The sequence below is a fragment of the Puntigrus tetrazona genome, chromosome 22 (assembly GCF_018831695.1).
Source record: "Puntigrus tetrazona isolate hp1 chromosome 22, ASM1883169v1, whole genome shotgun sequence".
Taxonomy (NCBI): domain Eukaryota; kingdom Metazoa; phylum Chordata; class Actinopteri; order Cypriniformes; family Cyprinidae; genus Puntigrus; species Puntigrus tetrazona.
In genome coordinates this window covers 9,815,520-9,842,433 of record NC_056720.1, presented here as the reverse complement: position 1 = coordinate 9,842,433, position 26,914 = coordinate 9,815,520, and the positions used below count along the sequence as shown (strand labels likewise).

Here is a 26,914-nt window from a genome sequence, read left to right as displayed (position 1 = left end):
AGTATGAAAGACATTGTCAGAAAAGGCCATTTGTCATCAGTGGTTCAACTGTAACATTATGAAGCAATGAGACACAGAAGGGCGTGCAGCAATATTCTCCAAAATTGAACTACAGTGACTATACAGATCTGTATTGTTTTTTATTTCTGTATAAAAAGTATTCTTGTCGCTTCATAAAAATATGCTTTAACCACTGACAGAAGATGGGCTATTCTGACAGTGCCTTTTATACTTTTCTAGACCTTGACGGTTTTTATTACTTGGCAGTCAATGGGACAGACAAAAAATATCTTAAATTGTGTTGTGAGGACGATCAATGATATGGGGATAAGGGACTTTCATTTTGGGATGGAGTAAACACTCTATTCTATAAAGAATAAAACACCGATCCAATTGAAAAACTGATTGTTATATTTTGACGGACATTTGCAGCACGCATTGGTGATTCTGACTTTCCTTATTATATTAAGAACATACACTGTTAGGGAACTTGACAGTTGTTGTTGTTTTTTTTATGTAGTTTGTTAGCTTTAAAAGATAAGGCAATTATAAAAAGCTTGATGAAAAGAGGGGGGAAAATAATACATAGTGCATTTTTACACAGTTTGTTATGTTTAATTACCTTTGAACGATTTTGAACTATTTGTTAGAACGATTTGACTCAAAAGAACAATTAGTTCATCATTTGAGCATTGGTGCTTTTCTTATGAATGATTTTTAGGTAATAATGACTTAACTTTGGTTAGTTTTTTTCCTTCACACACAGTTATATAAACTGTCTTCTTATCTCCTTTCTCTCTTTCTGTTACCTTTCTTCCCTTCAAAATCTGTCACTTTGTTTCTCTTGGATTGTTTGTCTTTCCGCTGCCAGCTCTTTTTCTCCCCGAACGCATGTCGTTGAGAAAATTGAATGCGCTTTTGCCACGGTAGGGCTCGATAAATATATATAATGCATCATTTTATATTTTGGTATGTCAGCAGCACGGTGTCAGAATAAGATCCGTTAAGGCTTTGTTATTTTCTGCGTGATTCTTCTTGCTTGTCGATCGAAACCGCGAATTCAATTTCTGGTCAGCTTCTTTTTGATGTCAAATGTTCACCAGACGTGTCACGAAATCACGGAAAACAATTCAAAGCTGTCGCGCGCCGCAGCTCTTCAGCATGAAAGACGCGCGACTCGGTGTAGAGAGCGGGACGCGCGCGAATATCATTTTCGGGGTGGTTGGACTCTGTCCCTCCCCATCTGTCAGTGCGTGTCGGAGGTCAGAGGGGAATTCCTTTGTGCTTTGGTGTGATTTCGATTAGTTTCGTGTGGATTTTTAGGGGGACACGCAGTGGACCTGCCATATGCTTCCCAGTTAATAGCTGGGGGATGACGGAGTCGTCTTTTCATGAAGGGATCCGGAGAAGTGGAGCGGGCTTGAATGGATAAAAGCTGTTCTGACACCTGTTCGAGAGCCCTGCTTGTATAAACACTCACACACACCTACATGCTCCATTGTTCCTGCCAGTTTGCGGGATTCAATGCACCAGCAAGACAAAGCTGGCATTGGCACTATTGTGGCTCAATCACAGTTGGTGGCTCCCCACATTTGATAAACACAAACAATGAGTGTGCATGAAATTATACCGATTATACTTATGAGAATAGTTTGTCAACATCATTTGCACACCGTCGCAAACTTGTACCCCTTTCTTTTTGCAGTGGAACCCAAAAAAAGCGGCGCTGCCGTATAATGAACGTGGAGGAAGTCTGAAGAAGACAAAAGACTTTAAAGCCGTCATCGAAATGGTTCTTATGGTATTATATTCTTTTGAGAGGAACAAACTGAAATTTGAAAACTGAAAAAAAACGTACCCTTCAGTGAGAGTCTGATTCATTAATACATTATCACAGTGATTCATTAGAAAGATTTGAGTCAAAAGAACAAAACACTGGGTCTGAGGAACAATTTTCTTAAGGACAATCGCTTACATTTCAGTATTTTTATTAGAATGTCAATTTCAAGTTTTTTCTTCTTCTTCTTTTATCATTTTTTGTCATTTCAGAGCTTGAAAATCGCCTTTCAATTTCAAATGAAGTTCTTAGAAATGCATATTAGTAAACAAAAAAACAATTTGGTCATGATTGTCCCAATTGCTACATGTCTCACGAGCCATTTTGTGTAAGTCATGACTTGCATTTCATTACTTGAAATCAACTATTGTCGCAAGTTCCATCGTTATAGAGGTATGCATCATAATCATAAAATGTTTGGCTTTTAAACAATTAAAAAAAACAAAAACAACGTTGGCTTTAAAAACACAATTTTTTCATAAAAACATTGTTTCAAACCAGTTGCAGTTTTTCTTTTTTCTTCTTTTTTCGTAAAGCTATTCATAAATAGTCAAGTCTGTTTTTTTATTTATTTATATTTTACAGAAATTAAGTTTAAAAATCTGTATGAATAAACCCAGCATTTTACTGTAAAGTAAGAGATTTTTTAAATACTAAATTCTGGTTCCTAAAGTTGACGCATTTTTCTCTTTCCACAAATGCAAACTTGGTATAAAAAGGTGCCTTTAATTACGGTAAGATCACGAAAGCATCCAGAAACTTGGGTCGTATCAATAGGACGATGCTGCCAGAGCTCAATCTCTCACGTAACATATGTCGTAATCTTTGCCTGGTGTCTGCTGCAGTGGCGTTTTGTCAATTTCTGTCTCGCATCTGCCGAATTTGGCGACATAACATGAGTTTCCTGTTGTACAAAGGTTTTTTTTTTTTCAGGTTTTTCATGTGCGCTCCGGAAAGCGTGGCCCTGAGTTCAAAGCCACAGTTTCTGAGGCGCGCTTCCTAGATGTGATTCAAAGCTGACAGTCTAGGAACTTTGATTAACTGAGGCATCTTTACAGTTCCCAGTCAGAAACAGCCAGAGCTGGGTCATTTATATCTGCTATTTGTTATCGGTAGTTATCTCCCACAGCCGGTTCCCGACCGAAACCTGCCGAATTTTGTGGCGTCTTCATTCGCGCTTTTTATTGATCGCTTAACGCACAAAAAGCACACACATGTCATTTGTACTGACTTCTCGACGTCAACATGTCTTACTCGCGGTGCTTTCTAGTCGTTTTTTGATTCCACAGGAGAAGCCAAAGGACCTTGATGCACAGAAGAGCAAGTTAAATATTTCTCGTTGTCGCCTGTCAAAAGTCGGCGCGCGCCTGAGAGCGCAAATTAAAAGCAGGAAATGTTTGAAATTGCTGTTGCCAAGCCCCCGCAATGTAAGCTCTCTGTCACCTCATTTTTCAAAGCTACAGCTTCGGCTTCGAGATGTTTCGTTCAGTCCTCTTGGAGACAAGTCAGTTCCCTCCAGCAGCCAAGCGGGTATTGCCAAGCTCAATTAGGTGCTGGATTGCCCATTTGAATGAAGGGAAAGGTGTAGTCAATCACTTATAGGTTGCATTTGGGAAGATGTCTGACGCTACATTTTGTCCTTGATGTTCTTTCTAGGATCTATAAAAAGCAAATTACTGAATGGTGCTTGTTAACTGAAATCAATATTTTATTTTCACTTGGGATTAGGGATTAGAGTGGTGGTTTAGTGGTCTATATGCCAGATGCACTGAGCTTTGGTGCTTATTTGGCAAATGCAGATTTTATTCATCGTTATGTCGCATATTCCTGTTGGAGTTGTCAATCTGGCAACCGGTATGAGTAAAATCAGAGTCTCATTAACTGTAATGGATTACAGTTACATTTATTTTGTAATTGAATTATGTAGAGCCATTTACTCTCTTACTCAAACTCATACATGCAAGACGCATGTTAGACGCATTCTCGGGTCAACCAGTATGCAGACTTGCAAAATAGTACGCTTTGACAATTTTCAATTCTTGCATTAATTCTTATTATGCTGCACACCTTTGAAATCGACTGGATAGTATTGGCATACTATTTTCAGTCCTTGCAGTAATTCTAATCTTACATTTTACTTGTAAGCATACCATCTATATTTATATTTCTCAGTTTGCATTCTCTATATTGCATTCTCCGTCCTGCACAATTCTGCATTCTGGCATATTATTTTTAATAACCTATAATTTGAGATGCATTCTAATATCGCATACTATTTCATGTATAAAAAACGAATGCAATTTGATCCCGTAAGCTTCATTGAGTCGTGCCTTCTATTTTTACACCACATCAGCTTGTTATTTCAGAAATATATACCGTGTCGAAATCTCTCGAACTGGATGTAGGGGGGAAAAAACACCTTTTTTAACTCAGCGGGGTTAGAGGCAGGTCTCTGAGCATCATAAGGAAGAAAGGGAAGAAAAAAAAGTGAAATAAACGGACATATTGACACTCTCGGCGAAAACAAACTCCCTTTTCTTCATTCGCACGCTGGCAGCATCCTGCTACATTAAAGGCAATCAGTGGCCATTGAGATCACGGAACGGGATGTGTGAAAACCACTTCAGTTTGTGTCTGTGGGTGACGGCATCCGTGCACTAGCGCAGTGTTAATGTGTCGACCGCCTCTCTGCCCGTCTCCTGCTTAATTGCATCTTTTCATGTCAGTGAAAGAGAACATAAACACACGCGAAAACACGAGTCAGACGAATGCAAGGACGCACCTGCATGTTCACATCCTGGAAAAGTCCAGTAATGAGGTGGGATGCAGGCTGTTATGTTTCAATCCACTCAAATCAAATTTTTTGACTAAGACGCCAATTATGTGCGCAAGCATCTTAAATATTCATCCGTTCCTCTGGTCCGGGAATGGAATATCCCCGGTGTTGTGTGTCGGACCATATGGTGTGCTGGAGTGACTAGTCTGAATGCGCCTGCAGAAAGAGTCTCGTCCCAGATGGCAGAAACCTCGGCTTCAGTATCCAGCTTCTGCATGCCACTGTATATGTTCCAAATGACAGAATGGTTCATATTCTGATTGGTTCTTTCAGATGTGTAAATTAGAGCTGCTGTACTTTTTAACCTTGGTTAATCCATCCATCCATCCATCCATCCATCCATCCATCGTTGCACTTTTTGTTCTACCTATTTATCATTCATTTTTTCTAATTATCTTTAGTTATATTGACATCTGTTGTTCTATATAGTTCACTCATTCATTTATGAATGAATTCACCTATTGTTTAACTGTCGCGTTTTGAATTCATTCTGTTATTTATTATCTGTTAGCTAACTGTGGTCGTTCTTGTTATTTCCATTGAACTCTATTGGCAGTGTCAGAACGTGCAAACATAATTGCTTTTATAAACGCGCCCCGATCAGATCAGACCTCAGTTCATTTGCGTAGCCCAGGTAGGGTGTCTTTTTGTTTTAGCGAAGTTCGGCAAATAGACATTTTAATATAATATAACATTTTACTTGATTAAAGTTTTTGTCTGCTTTGTTCTGAAAGTCACTTTCCTGGATATATAATTTAGAAATACGTAAACGCAGCCTTACATGCAGGATGAAATGAAAACAATATTTTCCTTCAGAAATACAGTGATGTAAATACACCCACGCCTCGATTCGATTTTTAAGCGTGCATTATGTGCATTATCCCACAGCCCACAAACCTCAGACCAACTTCATTACTCATAATTAGCACTAACCAGACCGATAAACGAACGCAGAGTAGATGTTAACTCTGGGCCAGGTGCATGCACCCGATAAAACTGTCTATATTCCAATATCATTATGCCTCATTTAGCCAGATATAGACTAAGAGTTGTTTACAGATGCTCTCTGCTGTTTAAAATTTATTATAAAAACATATAAGTTGTAGTAAAATTACAACTTTGACAATAACCAGTCACATTGGCGGCACTGAGGGGCTCCCACATAAAATTCTGCTTAGGGCCCCATAAAGACTTGGGCCGGCCCTGCTAACAGTTACTCATTAAATTAAGCTTCACTACACTAAAGGTACAGACAGGGGAAAATGGCAAGCTAAGCTTGAAAAGTAACACGGCAAAAGTAGTTTACTACATCTAAGCTATTATAAAAACAATATTTTTATATTGATACAACATCATACCAAGTCAATGCTCTCTCGGTGATCAATAAAAGCGTCAGTCAAGCAGTTAGGAAAGCATAAGTGCTCAGGTTAAATGCTTATTCAACAACTGTTCCAGCAAAAATCGGTATCATATACAGGATCGGATTTATGCCGTGATTGTTACATAGGCAATACATTTTTTTTTTTGCAGTCGACAGGAAACCTCCTAGCGCTACTTGGTATTGAGGCTTTATTGTATAAATTTATACAAAAGGTAGCACTTAACAAAAAGGTTCAATAGTTAGCATTAGTTGGCTAGTGTGATTAACGCGGACTAAAATGAACAACACTTCTGCATAATTTATTCATCTTCATGTTAATTGTAACATTTACTAATGCATTATTAAAATAAAAAAAAGGTCAAGGTTACTTAATGCACTGTGAACAAATGTGAACTAGCAATGAACAATGGTATTTTTCGTTAATTAACATTAACTAACATGAACTAAAATGAATAAATACTGTAATAATATATTATCTAATGTTCACCAATTACTATATTAATACATTAATGAAATCTTATTGTAGTGTTACAATATAAATGTATAGGCTTACGGTTAGGCTGCATTTTATTTGCATCGTTTCCTGCAGTGGTGGCACCAGAGAGGGCCTAGCAGGTGCTTCAGCACCTCCAAGAAAAACCAAAGCATCCCCATAAAACATTAATAAAATAAAAAAACGTGCTGCACTGTAAAACCCATTCATTTCAATGGCTGGCTCTGTTGCTGTGTCGAACAAAGTGCACACACAGCTCTAAAGTTTTAAAGAGCTGCACTGAACCCATGCCTTTAATAGAGAAATGCATCTATACGAACTATATATTTAGAGAAGATAAAAAAAAATTGGTTTTCAAGCTTCCTGCAGGTTTGTAAGCACTGCTCATAAACATTAGAGATGTGCCTTTAGCAATTTTAATAATAATAATAATAATAATAATAATGATAACAACCTGTTTTGGTCTTGCGCCACCCTTGGTTGCCTGTGTTATTATATTGTTAACATTTCACAAAAAATACGGTCAAATCAGTTTTTGACCAGCGAATGTTTTTCCCACCACATCAGAGGAAGTACGTGCAGCGCATTTACGTTTTCATGAAAACAGTTTTATGTCGCTATGTGAGCACATATTTTACATGATATTATTTGTCCATGATATCATATATAAAAAAGAGTGTTTCAGCTCTTTGCATAAAACGTTACATTAGTGTTTAGGAATATAGCGTTTCTCGAGTGAAGAAAACGCTTTATTTATTCAGTCAACGGTTCTTTATTTACCTTCAGACCGCAGACAAACTGAGATGCTCCAAGCTACGCGCCGAACTTTATTGACTTACTGATCCTAGATCAGCAATCCTTAACATTGGAAAAATTAGTTTTTGTTGATGTTACTGCACTACTTGATCGAAAGTAGAGCTTCGCTACTGAAAATCCATTTAATTCTACAAACAGTACTGTAATAAAGCTAAACTACTAGCAGCACTGCATTTAGCGATGCTACTTCTTAACGCTGCGCACTAGCAACTAGTGTACCTGGTTTTAACACGGTAGACCCTCTTGGTTAAACCGGTTAGAGCTGGTAGACCAGCATCAACCCTAGTTTTTACAAGAAGCTACTGACCCTACATCCGTCTGCAGCGGCGTGGAAATGAATGCTGGTCAGTTGTTGCTTTGTTCGGTCTTCCTTTTGTTCTTCTCTTTTCTTCTCAACCTCCAGGACCATGTCACTTCCTAGTGTGATCGACACTTCCTGTCTGAGTTGACACTGGTGTCGTTGCTAATAGCGACAGGCTGACCCACCATCTGTATCAGAAAAACAACAATAGACAGAATTCACCATTTTAGCACTCGCATTGTGCCTCGCACCCTTTTTTCTTTTCTTTTGCTCTTTTCTGCTGCACACAAAACGCACAGAAATGAATGGCTGTGATTCATTTATTTGTTTATTTGGAGCGTTTATGGTGCCCCTCAAGGCACAACGTGTTTGTCTTGCATCACAAATAGAGATCTGTGGGTTTAGACGTGAGCTTTTAACCCACTCGTGAATTGTCTTGGAGAAACGCCACGATTTGTAGAGACAAAGAGAAAAAGATACAATAAACGTTCAGGGAAGCTGATAAAAGACCTGCTTTGCAGAATGTTCCATGTAAAAGAAATTTACAGGAAACTGTTTGTCTTACCATGGGAAAAAAAAAAAGGATGTTCACATTTCCTGCGTGAGTGTTTTTATTGAAGCTTGGCGTATGTGTGTGCACTTTAGTTTGAGTCATGACTGTGTCCAATAACGCAGAGTGGCAAGGCTGCCAGTGACAGAAGCAAAGATGTTTTGTAACTGCTCTCCTTGAGTTTCTGCCCATACAGGAAAAAAAAAATTCAAGAATGTTCTCATTTGTTTCTCTAGTGATAATACAGTAAAAGATTTTGTGTCCCAGTTCTCAGTTTTTGTTTTTTTCCAGGAAAAAACATAGTTATCAGTGGATCTTGAGCCCGAACTGAACTTAAAATATTACCTGCTCAGTGTTGCCGAAATAAACTGAATATTTACATAACATAATTTTTATTATGTCGAATAGCAATTATTAATTTAAGTAATTAATTTGTAGATTAATTAATGAATTTATGTATTTTCTGTTTTATTTATCTGTTGTTATTGCTTTATTGTATTTACGTATGTATTGATTTTTCCATTTATTTATTTATTTATATAATTTTATTTGCTGTTTCATGTATTTTTTATTTTAGTTTTTATATTATTTCCTTTTATTACCTTTTATGTTTGCATTCATTTTATTTTTACGCTATATTCACATTTTATATTATTTAATTTTATGTTTTATTTGTTTATATATTTTCTTGTAGTACTGATCATGAAATTTATATTAAATCGAATAATCTTTTTTTGCATTTTATTTTTAATTTAATATGCCCATTTATCCAAAGCAATTTTAATTATATAATATAATTTTTTTAACTAAATTTATAGTTCTAAATAAATAAATGACCATGAATATATATTTATTTCTAAATACATGGATACAAACCGGAATATATCAGTACAAACGGATGCATCATGAATTTGTGAACCACAGTATTGCCAAAGCTGATAAATTGGCCCATATCTTTAAAAACTAATATGTACTTTAGATATATTCAAATTTGTATTTGTATTTAGATGTATATATTGACTATTTACATTTGCTTATTTAGGATTGCAACTTTAAATTCAGGATTGCTTTCTCTCTCCGCAATGTAACTTTTGTAATGTCCACAAGGTGAAAACCGTCGAGCCTGATAACTTAAAGCAAGAATGCATTGTAAGAACGCAATCTCCTCGCGTGGAACAAACCCCAGGAATGAGCGGTATTGATGCCCGCTTTAGCCCTAACAAGACTCTGGATGAGTTGATGGAGGCCGGAGGCTGTGGGAGTCTACAGAGGTCTGGCATGATGTTTTGCCAGGATCAGAGAGCCCAGGCTGAGCAAGACAACAGCAGGATTAGCGCATGCCAGCTCACAATCGCCTTCACACAGCGAAGACGAAGTGGGCAGCATCTAAAATCACGCTTTTCCCCTCAAAAACCTTAAAGACGATACAAGCAGATTCATGCACTGAGCTGTGAGCGACTTGATGTGTTTGTGTGCTTTTCTACGTCAAAAGCTTCCACCAGATCCTTTATCTGCGAGCACGTCGGCTCCCTTTTGTTCGAGTATCGGTTCTTTTAGTATGTGTGTGGGTTTGTCTTAGTGTTTGTTTGTGTACGTGTTCGCTCGCCTACCTCCATGTAGGAGGTTTTCGGCTTGTCATCTGTCACCTGCCTGCGACAGCCAGGGAAAACTGCAAGGCTCCAACCTGCAGATACAATTACGAGATAGACTCCCATGATTCTCCAGAAGTTTGTGGAGCGTCACATGATCAGGAATCGAGAGGAACAAAGCGGAAAGGAAAATCCGGTTTTGATTGAATTGACACGCCGTCCATTTAACCCAGCAGATGAGATCGAATTAGTTTGGAGCGATTAATCGACTGCGTGGACGCAAATGAAGCGACTGTCTTATTGGTTTTGACGCGCTGGACGGCTCATCTCTCTATTTGTCCTTGCGCTCGTCTTTGACTCGGAGCAGGTGAGCGGCTCGCTGTAACATACACTGGTTATCCGTGTCCAATCTCTCAGACAGAGGCTTGTGTTTCGCCCTTGGCCAGAGCGAGTCCAATCCGCAGCATCTATTATTTACTGCCGGCTCTTTGTCTCTCTCACACTTGGTTTGTACTAAACACTTTCTCCCTGTAATAATGTAGAATGGTCTTGTCAGGCGCTCATATACTTGGTGACCCTATAAAATTCAAACCTGATTGAGGGATTTGGGTAGTTAAAGTTATAGAAGCCTTACTTTACTGAAAGGTAGTTATTTGTCATATCTAGCTCTTTTTTGTTGTAGCATCTGTTGTCCTTTCATACAAAATCTGACTTGATCTGTCTAAATTCCACTGCCTGTTTGTCTGTCCGTCTTACTATAGATATTGTATTATCTAAAAGTTGTTCTATTTTTCTGTAATTTCTTTCTGTCTGTCTTTCTGACTGTTGTTTAGTCTATCTATCTGTCTGCTGTTTTGCCTACAAGTGTTTCTGTACTTTGTTCTGTCCATCAATCTCTTTATAATTTTTCTATCTCTTATTCTGTCTGTCTGTTTTGCTGTTCTATTCATCCATCTTTCTATCTGTTTGTCCATATTTTGTCCATTCTTTGCTCTGTTAATCTTTCTGTTGTTCTGTCTATCTGCCTCTTATTTTGTTCCATCTGTCAATCAGTCCTTTGTTCTGTCTATCAATCTGTCTGTCGCTATCTCAGTCCTTTGTTCTGTCTGTCAATCTGTCTGTCGCTATCTCAGTCCTTTGTTCTGTCAGTCAATCTGTCTGTCGCTATCTCAGTCCTTTGTTCTGTCAGTCAATCTGTCTGTCGCTATCTCAGTCCTTTGTTCTGTCTGTCAATCTGTCTGTCGCTATCTCAGTCCTTTGTTCTGTCAGTCAATCTGTCTGTCGCTATCTCAGTCCTTTGTTCTGTCTATCAGTCTGTCTGTCGCTATCTCAGTCCTCTTGTTCTGTTCTGTCAATCTGTCTGTCGCTATCTCAGTCCTTTGTTCTGTCTGTCAATCTGTCTGTCGCTATCTCAGTCAGTTCTGTCTGTCGCTATCTCAGTCCTTTGTTCTGTCTATCAGTCTGTCTGTCGCTATCTCAGTCCTTTGTTCTGTCTGTCAATCTGTCTGTCGCTATCTCAGTCCTTTGTTCTGTCAGTCAATCTGTCTGTCGCTATCTCAGTCCTTTGTTCTGTCTATCAGTCTGTTCTGTCGTCATCTGTCAGTCCTATTGTCCTTTGTTCTGTCTGTCAATCTGTCTGTCGCTATCTCAGTCCTTTGTTCTGTCAGTCAATCTGTCTGTCGCTATCTCAGTCCTTTGTTCTGTCTATCAATCTGTTTGTCGCTATCTCAGTCCTTTGTTCTGTCTTTCAATCTGTCTGTCGCTATCTCAGTCCTTTGTTCTGTCAGTCAATCTGTCTGTCGCTATCTCAGTCCTTTGTTCTGTCTGGCAATCTGTCTGTCGTTCTCTCATTCTGTCAGTCTTTTTTTCCATCTGTTTCTCTTTCTGTTGTTGTGTCTGGCTATTTATCTATATCAGCTTTTTGTCTATCTGTTGTTCTGTCTGTCAGTCTTTTTTTCTATCTGTCGCTCTCTGTCATACTGTCTGATAATTCTTTGTTCTGATTGTCAATCCCGTTTGTCATCCTGTGTGTTTATCTATCCTTTGTTCTGTTCATCGGTCTGTCTGTCATTCTATCTCCCTGTCTACTTTCAGTGTTCTATTTATCTTTTTATCATTTCGTCCATCTTGATCTGTTTTGTATCTGCCCAGCCAGACCCCTAACTGTTTTACCACAACAACAACAACAGCAGCAAAATATGCTTGCCTTTAAAAGCTTCACGAAAGAAACCTCACACGTTGTTGTGAGTGATTTTGCTGCTGTTTACATCCTGTAATAATGCTGGTACAAATGCTATGCTCTTGAAAACTGCAGTGATAACTAAATATTTTTGTGCATAACAAACACAACCCAGATGGTAGAGATGCCTCAGTCAGGTTGAATCCAGTACAAATGTTTTTTTGGACAGGATATAAATACATTTGGGAGACCTACTTTGAATACTATAAGTTATCAAGCCTTTAAAGGGTTACTTGGTTCCTATAAACTGAAAAAAGAGTGAAAATGCACTTTCAGTCTGTTGATCATAATTAGTTTTGACACGACCGAAATGTATAATCAATTCAACACTCTCTCTCTTTTTCTTTGTGTTTCTCCTTTAGGATGCTGGGGGAGCTCCGCTTGACTGCGCTCCAGTCTCTCCTGGCTATGTGTCTGCTCTTCACCCTAGAACATGGTGAGTCATTCTCTCCTGAATCTCAGCATTCATCTACTCTTATCCGTTCAGTCGTGGGAGCGCTCTTGTCAATCAAATGCTCTCGTTGACTCAGTAACAACTTTTTCAAATTTCAAAATGTCCAAATCCTGCTGGTGAATTAGTGCAATTTTCACCTACAATGGATGAAAGCAGTGCAACCTACACTTTTAAAAATTAAGGTGCTTTATAGGCATGGATGGTTGCATTAAGAAGCTTTAACATGCATGGAACATTTTCCTTGCACAAAAGGTTCTATATATTAATACAGTGTATTAAAATGGTTCGCTGAAAGGTTCTTTCGGGAACCCAAAATTGTTCTTCTATGGCATTGCTATAAATTCTGGAACCTTCTGGAAATTCTGTCTTCATTTATTTACCCTCATGTTATTAATTTCTTTTGTCTTTTCTCTTTGACCATACAATAAAAGTCTATCTATCTATCTATCTATCTATCTATCTATCTATCTATCTATCTATCTATCTATCTATCTATCTATCTATCTATCTATCTATCTATTTCAGTTTTTGATCAATCAGTCTGCTTTTCTGCCTGTCTAGCTGAAAAATTCAAGGGTTAGGGTTAACCAAAATTTTTTTGACTAAACTGACTTTAAATGGATGCACAAGAAGTTCAAAACACTCTTGTTTGGCGTTATTTTGTGTTCCATTGAAAAAGTGACACAGGTTTGGAACAAGGTGAGTAAATTATGCCAACATTTTCATTTTTGGGTGGAACCATCCTTTTAAACAGGTTTTCTCTCATCCTTTCATCTTGTGGTAATTACCGTCGCACACCTTTCCCTGACCAGACACTGATGAGCCTTTTTGGACATCGCTGATAAATCCCCCTCGGCTGGATTCTGCCCTCCGCTGCTTCCATCTGCAGTAAATAGAGAGTGTTCGAGGAACACTTTCATCTGCAGAAAGCCTCATTTCCTCACATTGCCACCTAAAGACTTGTCATCACTCACTCTAATGCTTGCACCGGCTCTCAGCGTCGGCAATACGTGCCCACGTGCCGTGAAAAAAAGGAAGACGCTGACGCATAGCTTGTGCCGACTGAATCCTACTCCGTCAAAAGCCTTTTGTAGATGCAAACGCTTCACGCTTCACCATGCAAAACTGGGTCCCAAGTCAGAACTTTTGGCAGGGCTGTGTTGCATGCACTGTTTCACAGACCGGCCTCTTCTGATTTCAGACGACACCGGGTTCTTATCGTGCACTTGCAGGGCTGCAGGCCGGGCCGTGGAGTCTCTCGGTTCCTGACCTGCTTGCTGCCATCTGCACCAGTTGCTTAGAGTCGAATCTGGCACTTGAGGACCACACGCGCCTTTCTTTTTTAGTTTTAGCTGCGATGAACTAGACATGCTGCGCATAATCCACATAAAGATTCCCTCGCCCTCTTAGCTTCGCTCTCCATTGTAACTGCTCTCATTGGACACCCGTGGTGTAAATAAGGACACTTTGTCGGCATGAGTGTTAAATATATATATTTTTTGCTTTCCTCAACCAAGGCAATGTTGCAAGAGTCATCTTTACAAGTGGCTAGCTAGTTTGCTCAATTTGTTCTATTTTTCATTAAATTTAGCAAAGCTCGTTTAGTTTAGTTCATGAAAAAAAAAAGTTGTAGTCCAAGTGGTGCATTTTTATGTGAAAGTAATAACTATTGAGAAATACATATTTAAAAACTGTATATATTTTTTATTATTAATACAAAATTACATAATTTTTTTATTGATTTAATTTATTTTGTATTTATTTTAGATATCTTTTTATTTGAAAAAACTATATAAACATAGGAAATGTTATGTTTATTTATTTAACATGAAAACACAGGGTGAAGGTAAAAGTTATTTTATATATATATATATATATATATATATATATATATATATATATATATATATATATATATATATATATATTTGAGTAACTTATTTGGATTAAGATTTGATGATTAGTTTTGATTTAATTAGTTATTTACAAAGTGCGGTGCCTTTTTTTACATTAATTTATAAATAATACATTTAATAAAGCTTAATTTACGTATTTACCATGGCACAGTTTGGCTCATCTTTGTGTTGTAAGTCACTGAGCTCTAATGTTCGTTCTCTCAAAATGTAAAATGCCAGCATAATCAATGTACTTTATGCCCAAAAGGATTGAAATGTCACAAAAAATGAGTTTATTGATGCACGACATTCAATCAGTCTGCTATTTCCATAAATAATTAGTTTAAACATTACCAATGCCATCTAATTTTAATGTTACAAGGCTCAAATATTTAGCCATGCATAAGTCAAGCAGCTGCTGCCCCAGTTTATGTGGGAGGCGGCAGGTATATTTTTTTTATCTAAAGGGGCTTGGGTTGAGCGTCCCCGTATCGCGCTAAATAAATGTGCCATTACCTAGCAGAGAGCAGGAAATGTAGTCAAGCCTCTGGACTCGGAGTATCTTTATGTATGCGTGTGTATTTGAGCAGGAGACAGGAAGGAAGACAGGAGATATTGAGCTCAGACACCCTGGGCTCGGTTAATATTCATGGCGCTGTGAATATGGCGGGAACCTCTGGGGGGTTTCCGGGGAAGAGCATCTCATGCGAGACGCTTTCAGAAAGGGAATGTCATTAGGACGGCCCGCGTGCGTTAGCCACCGTATTAGCACACCTGTTCGCTTTTAATCCAGTGATTCCACGACTCAAACACACTCTCGGAGGTGGCCGTGTCCGAATGTATGACGCCGCTGGAGGCCGCACTTAAGAGCGCGGATCAAACAAACAGTCCTCATTCGGTGCAAATGACGCATATGTAGACTTACCTCGGGGCTGCTGGCTCCCGTCGCGCACGTTTCCGTGAGTTTGTCGCTAACGCTCTGGATGCGTGGACACATGATTGTTTCGAGCTCAGTGGGCGCGTGCATAGTGGAGATGTGTACGCAATTAGACGCCGCGGGACAGTCTCGGCCTGTGGCTGAGAGACTGAAGGAAAGAGCAGGGGAAATACTGACTAACATGGGCAATTTGCCAAGTGGTGGCCTGTAAAAGTGGCCACTGCGCTGAAGAGAAACTGCAGCGCTCAAGCGGATTTGTTATCACTTTAGCGGTTTGTCTCCATTGCCATGGCATGAAGTCATGCTTAAAGCCATGAAGGTCAAGTAAGGAAAGTAGAAGACTTGTTTAAGGATTGTTATTAAACTACGGTTATAATAATAATAATAAAAAATATAATAAGAATTAGTAATAAATTGTTGCTTCATTCGTTTATTATTAATTAAATTGTATTTATTATTCAATAATAACTGTTAATAATGATGATAATTATTACAATACCAGTTAATACTATAAAATAATATCTATTTATTATTATTAATTATTATTATTGAATAATAAAATAAATCAATATTAAATTAATCTATATTAAATTAATTTAAAATGTATTATTAACATTATTATTATTAGTAGTAGTAGTATTAATTTATTTATTGGTATTTACAATAATAATAATTATTATAAATACCAATAAATAAATGAATACTACTAATTTGAATAATAATAAATAGATATTATTTTATATTATTAACTGGTATTATAATATATACATATATATATATATATATATATATATATATATATATATATATATATATATATATATATATATATATAAGCAATAATAATATTGTTTGCTTTATTAATTTAGCATTGTTTAATTTAATTGTATTTTTTGTTCAATAACAATTTTGTTAATAATGTATTTTAAATTATTATTTTTGATTGTAATAATACATTTATATTAACTGATAGTAACTGATGTTTTTATTATTAATATCATTATTGTTATTATACACATTAGTGTATGTAAACCAAAAAAATTATTCATGTGTAACAATTAATATTTGACCACTCTTCACTAAAGACAAGTTGATACCTTTTTACCTTGATATTTAATTACCTAAATTAAATAGTAAAATAATTCAATATTATTGTACACATAGGATACATGAAGCAAGACTAAAAAAATGGGGTTTTGGGCCGGCATGCCTGTAAATATTTGGCCAGCGTTCGCTCACCTTTTCAGATTTATCATTCCCTTCTCACACAAACACCATCGAAAGCCGCCCGTCACTATTAAAGATGAAGATCGCGTGAAGAAAGCAGTTGGCCTTTTTCCCTTGACAGTACCAGTCTCAGTTTTCATTTTCATTTCCTCCTCCCCCACCCACCACCATCTTTAATATGTTTTACCGTCATTAATTGCGGTCAGCGTAGTAATAAAAGGCCCATTACTTCATAAAATCCTCAAATATCAGCGTCGAAGCAAATGAATGAAATAACTCCAGAAGGCACGGCTTGTCAGCATAACCCCGGCCCGCAATCGATCAGTCATTCGGTGGCTGCTGGGTAATTGAAGACAATGGGGCCACTGTCAGCAAGCAGCCAATTACATTAGCCCGCAGAAAAAAGAAAGAGAGACGGAAAAAAAGGTCCTTGTAAGAGATGCGTTCGAGCGCCGTTGCCTTGTGTTTCCTGCTCTGCCTCGATAAAGGCTTCTGACAGCACTTAATGCATTTCAGGTGTTCAAAGACGACGGCAAATAGTCACAATACATCAAGCAGCCGCCGTATTTTTTTTCGGCCTCGTAACCCTCCGCATTTTACCTTCTTTTTGGCTCGACCTCGAAAAGATTAAAAAACAACGGCAGAATTTCAAACAAAAGACCGATCTCCCGGGGGTTATGCTTGTAAAAACATTTCCATCTAAATGCAGATTTGGTATATTTCGCCATGCTTCTTACATTCATTATTTACCCAAGTGGGACCGAAGCAATTTTTTATTCCTCGACTCCGAGGCGTAATTTGGTTTTTAAGGAGGTATCTGCATTTGATTTCTGTTTATTTAATGTGGCAAATTAGATCACGCTCGCACACAAAGCGTTGCGGGCCGAACCGTTTTTCACGTGGTTGGTGCGAGCGCATGAGGAGGCCGGCCTAATTTACTACATATCTGTTTAAATACATCTGCGAAACTCGCACCAATGCAATTAGAGGTGTTTGCGTGTGGGCACGGAGAGCCTGGGGAAACGGCGTCATGCTCCGCAGTCGCGCTGCTTACATTCTCCTCGAGCATGAATTCGGGCAGCAGGAAGGTAATACAGAGCCTTCCCTTTATCGTGAAGCGATCCTTCCCTGGAGATGGAGGACAGAAAGGAAGAAAAGCATGAGCTCTGAGAGGAGATCCAGCGGAAGGACAGAACCCCCTGCAGAGCAAATAAATTATCATTCATAATTTACTGATTTCAGTTGTCCTGCTGCTCCAAAACCAAAGAAAAGCATTTCGTAATGTTAAAAAAGGTTTTTTTTAATAATCAGCAGTTTATTAGTTTATAGTTTAATAATATAATATAATATATATTTTTAAAATATATAATATATGTAATATAATTATATTTGTTGTTATTCTAAATATATGAATCAATTTATTGTTATTGTCATCATGTCTATTACCTATTATATATAATAAGTATGATATATAGGGGAGAAAAATTTAAAATAGAAAATTATGTATAGTAACAACATTATTATTATTATTTAAATACTACACTACACACTATACGAATATTTAAGATACATTCATTTATTGATTTTTTTCTCTGTTATGTAAAAGTATAATATTAAAAATAATAATATAAACACACCTTAAGCAATTTCCAATTTATATTATAGCATTTATTATTGTTTTTGTTGTTGTTGTTTTGGTGGTGGTGGTGGTAAATTAACAAATATTGTTTGTAGTTTTATTGTACTAATTATTATTATTATTATTATTATTATTATTATTATTATTATAAAATGTTCTAATATTAAAAATATTATATTTAAATAAATAGATATTGTGCAACTTTTATGTTTTTTTGTTCTTAATTTTTACTCAATCAAAATGAAAATGCATTCAATACAAATGCTACTAATATTTTTTCAGTTCATAAATAAATAAAGCGCAGAACTGTATTTTCACATAGCCGTTATAAAACAACAATAGAGGTTCTTTTAAATGTTTTTCTTAATTTTACTGGTAAATCACATGATGGCATGAAAGACAAGTTTAATTTCTACTTTAATCAGAAGAAAATGAAACCCTTTGAGTTTTTGGCAAACAAAGAGATGCACAATAGAGGTTTCCTGTGTAAAATAAAAAAGGTGGATGAAAAATTGTGAACAATAAAATAAAGTTTTAGTGTGAAAATAAAGTTTTAATAGTATTTGTAATCGTTTATAGTAGCTGTAGTAGTAGCGTTACATTCTGCTGTGATATATCTCCGTCACAATTACTTCAAGTTAAACCGGACTTTTATTTTGACGGGTCGCTGTGAAGAACTTTCAGCTTCCGTGTACATGAAGCTAAAAGCTAACTTTCTAACGGAAGACTCGACTCAAAGCAGCTCCGGAGGTCAAGTCTGCACCGTTCATTAATCGCACGCGCGATATCGACTTTATTTCCATGCAAATGTAAATCGTCTTTCACGTCGGTAAATAGCATGGGGCCCTTGCCTGACCGGCTCAACGGGCCCGGGACCCTCACCACGCCACCCTCAAACCGAATCTTTCCTCTCAGCTAAGCGATTTGCTTCGTGACATGTTTGTGAAGATGCGTGCTGTGATTCAGCGAGAAAATTGCTGAGTCCATTTACCCTCGCATTGATGTTGTCAAGCCGTTTCACCCGTGTCCAGTCCATTTCTGAGGGGACAGAGGATAAGTGCTGTTCCCGCTGGACGAGTGGGCCGCCATCATCTCCACCGACTATTACTCGCCGGCCGTCACAGGGGACGCCATCCTTCACTCTTTACCTGAATGTCATCATAGATGAATTTCTGCCATCATACTTGCTGTAAATATGCCCGGTAACAGCTGTTTAGTACATAAAGAAGCTAAAATCGGGGTTAAAGGCTTCGGTTTGAGCGGTTAAAGTGCGAATATTAGAGCATCTGCGTTTTTGAAGCGGTCTGGAAGTGAAGAGCAGATCTTGCAAATGAAGGAGCACAGGGCTATTTATTTGTGTAGCTCTGCAAGTCTCACCAAAACCACACGAGACTCTTGAGCAAATAAACTTTCAGCGTGTAAGATGGAAGAGATGCAAAGCTTGCAGAGAATATATATATATATATATATATATATATATATATATATATATATATATATATATATATATATATATATATATATATATACATATATATATATATATATATATATATATATATATATATATATATATATATATATGCTGCAGCAGCCTCTGACACGTTTTTCATGCTTCGATTTTTAATAGAAATGAGTTTTTCACGGCTGTGCTGTGATTTGATGCTCACATAATGACACAGTATCTGTGTGATGGTGAGATGTTAGACTGCAATATATACATTTTTATTGCATCGTTTTGATTGTAAACTAAGAGCTAGAGGTGTTTTTATGTCCCTGTTACTATGTTTTTGTGAAACGTAAGATGTATTTTTCTGATGGATGTTTTGCCCGTGGTGACACCGAATCGATTTCTTCTCAGAAACATTTTCTTATTTCTTTTATTTACGACTAGAAAAGAAGCAATAAGTGTTTATAATTATTCAACACACTTTTTAAAACATTATTTAATATTATTAATATAATATATTATTTAAAATATTATTTTTAATTGTATTATTTATAAATAAATACTATTCACGTATATCTGGCCTCAACAAATCATTCATTCATTTATTTAATAAGTTGTTCATTAAATTGCTTAATATCTATTTATTTTTACATTATATTTATCTGTCTGTATCCATCCATTTCATAAATGTAGTAATAATAGTAATAAAAATAAAAAAATTAAATGGCACACATAAACTCTTTCTAAACCGTTTCTTTTGGTTAATTCGTCATGATGCTGCATATTCATTCATCAAGTAAAATCAAGTTGAGTTAAAAATTAATATTTAGTGTTTTATTAATAGGTGGAAAAAGTCTATCAAATAGCTTCTCATACCACTTATACAAAGTATCTGGGCTACTCCACGATAGTTAGTCAAACAAATAAATACAAACGTAAATATATCAATACAAAATGAATGAAAAAGCACTTTACAGTCAATATAGACCTGGCTCCGTCGCTCCAATCTCTCCGTCTAATTATGACGGGGAGATGAAATCGCGCCGTACTGTTACCAGACTCTTCTTTACATCAAATCAAATCAAATAACGGCGGGGCAAGGCCAGACACGAGGTGCCGGGAGAAGCCCACTCTAATGAAAATAAGTCAATGAATTTTGCTCTCTCGCTCTGAACAGTCAGCGGCCCTCTCTTCCTCTCGTCTTACCTCGCGTCATTCATTCAATCCACCGTGAAGCAATTACGTTCTCACCTCCTGCATGCAAGTGAGAAGACGAGAGGCCGGTCACTGCTTTGTGACGAACTATAATGCATCTGCACATAATATGAATTGTGCTTCTCTCGGGGATGAGAATGAACAGCCACGGCGAGTCCTTTTTGATCACGCCGCCTATTGATTTTGTATTTTTTCGTTTATTAATGCGTTTATTTTATTTTTTTTGCCTCGGAGGCAAACCGGATTATTAGCAGTTGTATGACTCCATTTGCCTGTGCGGTTCTTGTTGGCGGGGGTTCGCTGAATTTATAAATCACATTGCAGATGTAGTATAAATAATAAATTGCTTACTATTGTATAATGTATTAATATTGATTTCAGCAAAAGTCTATCTTTCTCTCAAAGGCTGCTAATCCTACGTTATGTTTGTGTTTCGCCTCACAATCAATGACTGATCGGATTTTCTTTAAGGATTATGGGGGTTTTTGTCATTTTGTAAGACTTTCATCTGCATCGCTGTATGCATCTTGGACTCGTTTGAGATGAAATGCTGGTCACTTCTGCCTAGTGTGCCTACTTTTTGAATATTAAAAAGCTAAAAGTTATACATTACTATTGATAAGTATGCAGTCAGCTTTTTTAAATGTTTTTCAAAGAACAAACATTTATTAATACAGTAAAAAACGGTAATATTGTATTGTACTGAATTATATAGCAAAGTAACATGGTTTTTTTTTTTTTTTGTTGTTGGTATATTTAAATATATTTTAAAATGTAATTTATTGCTGTTTTTATGCAAAGCTGAATTTTCACCATCATTTATCTAGTCTTCAGTGTCACGTGATCCCTCAGAAATCTTCCTGATACGCTGATTTAGTGATCAAGAAACATTTTAATTATCAATATTAAAAAAATGCTGTGCAGCGTGTTTTTTCGTCAGCCATACTACTTTTCATGATTAGAAAATTAAAGAGAATTTTAACAATGTGACAGTTTTTGTCACTTTTGTCCAATTTAATGCATCCCTTCCAAATAAAAGTAATAATAATAAATAAAATGGTACAAACAACCTTTTATTAATTCAGCATGTTTTGTAATTTTTGTGTAAAAATAAATGTAAGTTGAGAAAAAGATGCTTTTTTGGTTCATTTGTCATCGTTGCATATTCATTCAGCAAGTAAAATCTAATTATGTTTGAAATTAATACACGCATTTTTATTATTACTTGGGAAAAGATTATCTTTAATAGCACACACACAAATATTTACAGTGCATGGACTTATATAAACATTGACTTATGTGATTAATCGTGATTATGGCTTTAACAGTCCTTATGCATTCGTATAATAATAAAAAAAGCAATAAAAATCCTCTTACGTGTCTGTTTAGTATTAAATGTAGCGTGCTCTGTTGAATACTGCATGCGGGCTGAACAAAGTAGGCCTAGTTCTTTTAAATATTATTCCAAGTAATGTTAAAAACAATTTAAATTTTTAAGAAGAAATGCAGTAGCCACTCTCTTTTTAAAAATAAAATTACATGATTATTTCAAGTTCAAGTTTATTTATAAAGCACATTTTAAAAAAAAAAAATCAATGTACAATTAGGAAATACAGTAAAGATAGAATACCAAACTAAAAAAATCAACTAAAACATCTCAACAACACAATGAACCGAAGAGAGGAATGGTGTCAGAACTGAAATCAGAACGGACTGGAGGCACTATTCATCAAACTGTTGAAGCCTAGTCGTGAACCTGCTCCAGTTCTGTGATTTATTTCTGTGTCCTCAGGCCTGGTGAGCTGTGATACTGTGGTGAACATGCGTAAGGTGACTCACCAGCGGGTTCAGGAGCCTCTGTCGGTGCGGCCCTCCTGCCGTGTGTTTTCACCCTGCGTCCCGAGCGCTTGCACGAACCCCCCCGCATCAAGTGGACCAAACTGTGGGGTCAGCGCGGCCCGGATGGTCTGCAGAAGGAGCAGTCCATTCTGGTGGCCAAAGACAACATAATCAAGGTGAAGAAAGCCTTCCAGGGCCGAGTGACCTTGCCGGGATACCGGAGAACCGCTTATAACGCCAGCTTGGTGCTGACAGGCCTGAGATCCAGCGACTCGGGGATGTACGCTGTGAGGTCGTGGTCGGCATTAACGAGCGAACAAGACACGGTGCCCCTTCAGGTCACAGGTATTGTAGCGCGCCGCAGAATGCTAATACACACACGGCCGCCATTACGGTGATCAGATTCATCTTTTGTGTTCAGAAGAAGAAAGTAACTCATACAGGTTTGCAACAACAAATGCTTTACGTTACTTTAATGTTCACGTTATCATAAATCGGCTCTTTTCAGCCTGGTCTTATGATAATAAATACCTCTGTGCACTTTTGTGATACAAAACGCTTTTACGTACCTTACTGCACGTTTCTCCGCAGTTTAAGAAATTGAGAAATTGAGTGGCTCCAAAACACAGGTTCAATACGCGAACCCTTGCACGTTTTAAGTTGCTATAGGTATGTATCGCTGTGGTTCAGGTTCGAAATGTCCGCGGACTGTTGCTAAAATGTAATTCTCTATCGTGTTAGAAATACGCCCTACACCAAATCCAACAAAACGATGCGATGCGATGCGTCCGTGCCGTTCGACTTCCTTTGACACAGATTGGTTTTGTCGAGCCGTAGTTACACGGGGTTTGAACCAGAGCTCCTCGCCTCTCAGGTGCATCTCTGTACTCCGTGAGCCATAGATACTGTATGAAACTGTCATGCTAATGTTCAAAAGCATCCGTTTTGAAATATCCCAGCATATTAATGTTGTAGCCGTAGCATCACAACGCGATATTCTTCAAGTAAATGTGAGAAAATTGCAATTTATTAATCGTAACTCTGTAAATTTGTGTGAAAAGGAATAAAAGGTGTCCCCTAGTGTTCATTTCTTTGGGACACTGCTGTGATATGCACTCGAGCGTATTGTGGCGTCTCGCTAAAAAGTGCACAAGGTACGTTTATGCCACGAGGCCAGGTAGCACTTTTCAGTGGTTTCACAGGCCTCTGGGTGAAACGCTCTCGCTGAATGACTTGATATATTATTTAATCTGAAAAACCGGCTGTAATTACGGTCCTCAGCGCTGAGGATTGGTTTTCCTGCGCATCTGGTGGCGTTTTCCATCAGATCAGACCACGGAGGCATGGAACAAACAGCTGCTGCGTTTTTTTGCACACTCAGATTTCTGCCAAAGCCTTGATGAAGTTAGTTAGACTTCGCTCGCTGCCAGCACGCCTACAGCGCTTGCGTTTGCGCGAGGCTGTGGAACGGAAATGTTCACTGGTTGAATTTATCAAACAGTCACAGCATTTTACGCACAACAACATTCAGAGCGAAAAACTCGTCCTTTTCACTGAGCAAACTGGTTTAATCGGTTGTTAAATGCAGCAGTTACACAGCAGTTAAGCCGATGCCATTCTTTTAAGCGCAGAAGTAAATAATGTTCATTATAGGTTAACACAATTTGGCAATTACTGTAAGAACATATAATGTAAAACAAAGCAACAACAGTCATAATAACTAAACTTGTATGTATATATAATGTAAATAGTGCTAGCCAACAATTCATCTCGATTATTGGGATCCAAAACAAAATAAAATACAATAAAATATATATATTTTTTAAGTTTATTCAGCAAATAACACCTTTTGTCCTTTGATAATTATATATATATATATATATATATATATATATATATATATATATATATATATATATATATATAATAAAAATAATTTATAACAAAAGGAATCAATACAGAATGTGTAATAAAAACAATAATAATTTGAATAAAAATCTGAGAATTCTTTTTTACAATAAATAAATCTAAGAAACAATGGCAAATTAAATGTTAAACAAATAAATAAAACAATAAAAATAAAAATAATAACTAAGGATTAAAAATAATTTCAAAAAGTATCATTTTAAAACGCTCAAAATATGTAAATTTAAAGAGTAAAACTAACACTACTACACAAAAAAAAATTGCAATGAAATATATTTGTATATATAGGCAGGAAATCAAAGCTTAACATAAACATGATTTTAATGAACGTGGCCTAGACAACATCCAGCAGCAAAAGAAAACAAATTTATGACCATTATGATGAAGTCATAACTTCTTATTGCAAAACTTAACAAGGATTACTTTTCTGAAGGAGAGTAACTCTCTAAAAATGCATTAAGAGATGCCAGTGCATTATTAATATTATACATGCGGATACTCGTGTACTGAAACCTCCTCCTCTGCACATCTGAATGGTTAATTAGCTGGAGCTTAGCAATTATAGCATTGAAACACGCTGACAGCCAGTATCATGAAAAATTTCCATTACTGTTACGAGCTTTTTATGGAAATAGCAATAACATTGCCAATTAAAGCATTCACCAACCTTAGAAGCTTTCACACCTTATTGTGTTACAGCAACGTAATTTTGAACACAAAGTACTGGATAATGAAAGGACCAGAGAGTCGAGACTATTTACAGGAATATTTAAAATTAAAAATAACATGCAGTTCGACTACTTTTGACCACGATCTGTGCAAGTAAAAACTCTTAACTAATGCACACAGATGCAGTCATAATAATTTCATAATTGTGTAATAAATTAAACTGTAGTTGCACTGTTTACACTTAATAGAGCATTTCTGTAAAAATAAAAGGTTCTTCAATGGCATTTTTTGTTCCGTGAAGTACAATTTTTGACCATTAATTCTGTGTTTCAGTTTCAGAACAGAATACAGCAGACAATAATAATATTATTATTATTATTATTAATAATAATAATAATAAAATCATGATCAAAATAATCCAACACTTCTTACTTTAAAAATTAATTACTAAATTAATTACTTTAAATTTTAACAGTCCAGCAATTAATGTCTTGTGAACTGAAAAAAGTAAGAAACAAATCCACCATTATCAGTCGTCTGTCTATATATTGCATTCACCTGCCAAGAAACCCAGTCATTTGAGTCTAAAAAAAAGTAATTTGAACGAAGACAAAAATATGCACAGACCAAACACCATTTACAAGTATTTTGGTGGATTTTGATGTGAGAAATCAACAGATTTTTCCACTGGTGTTATTATGAATTATGGACTAGTAAGTTGGCCAGAAGTGACATTTAAAGTTAAAATGCCTTATTGATGGAGTTGATTATTGCAAACTTGCAGCTCACAAGACGTTGTTTGATGGGCTAAAAGGAGTTTGGTGGATAACTGATGTGTATTTAGACAATCGTGCTGTGACACCCAATTACTGTAAGAGGATCCATTGGTGAGCAAGAAATTTAACGCTACATTTCTGTGTTTTTGAGTGAACTATTGCCTAGAAACATCACAGACATTCAACAAAACCGTTTGGCTAACTGGTCACAAACCTGACCTTCCCCGGATTTGTGTCTTGGGGAAATGAGATATGGAAACTCTGACCCCCCTTTCTAATAAGATGAGGGCTCCTCAAAGGAATGAGAGTCCCACATATCTCCTCCCCAGATGTTTTATCATGAGACAGTAGAGTATTTTTATAAACTCCAGAGTCTATCCTAAACTCCAAATGGGAAGCAAAAAAAGAGAAGTAGGCCCGGAAAAAAGGGAGGAAGGATACTTAGAAACTAAAGAGGCATCTTCCCTCTTCATTGCCTCTTTGAAGTGGGAAATCCTGCATAGCTTCTACAGTTGGGTAAGGAAATGGGCCGTGTATTGCTCAGGGGGCGAAATCTTTCCCACTTAAGGCGCTGCGTCTGAAGTAAGGTTTCATTACAGATTCGCCCACCTAGCTTTGGAGGATTTTCCTTTGTCCTTCTGGCGTTTGTGAGTTTTCCCGATGGCAGCCTACAGCGGAGGTTATAGACGCGATATGAGGGACAGAAAAGTGACTCCAAAAGCTATGTGATCTGGGAATAACAGATGGAGAGCTCAAAAGCAATCCCAGAATCTCATTTTTTTGTACATCGGACGGGAAGTCCGCCTCTAACTGGTCAAAGAACTGGTGCTGGGATTTGGCTTCTT

At 36.9% G+C, this 26,914-nt stretch overlaps 1 long non-coding RNA gene across 1 annotated transcript in view; it reads left to right on the top strand.

Moving 5' to 3' along the window:
* Positions 1–22,741, top strand: part of LOC122327858 — a 46,196-nt gene extending 23,455 nt beyond the window's left edge. Inside the window, exons 2-3 of the long non-coding RNA XR_006247729.1 lie at positions 12,405–12,478; positions 22,652–22,741. This is a non-coding gene — a long non-coding RNA (uncharacterized LOC122327858). The remainder of the gene's footprint in view (positions 1–12,404; positions 12,479–22,651) is intronic.
* The last annotated feature ends 4,173 nt before the right edge of the window (positions 22,742–26,914 follow it).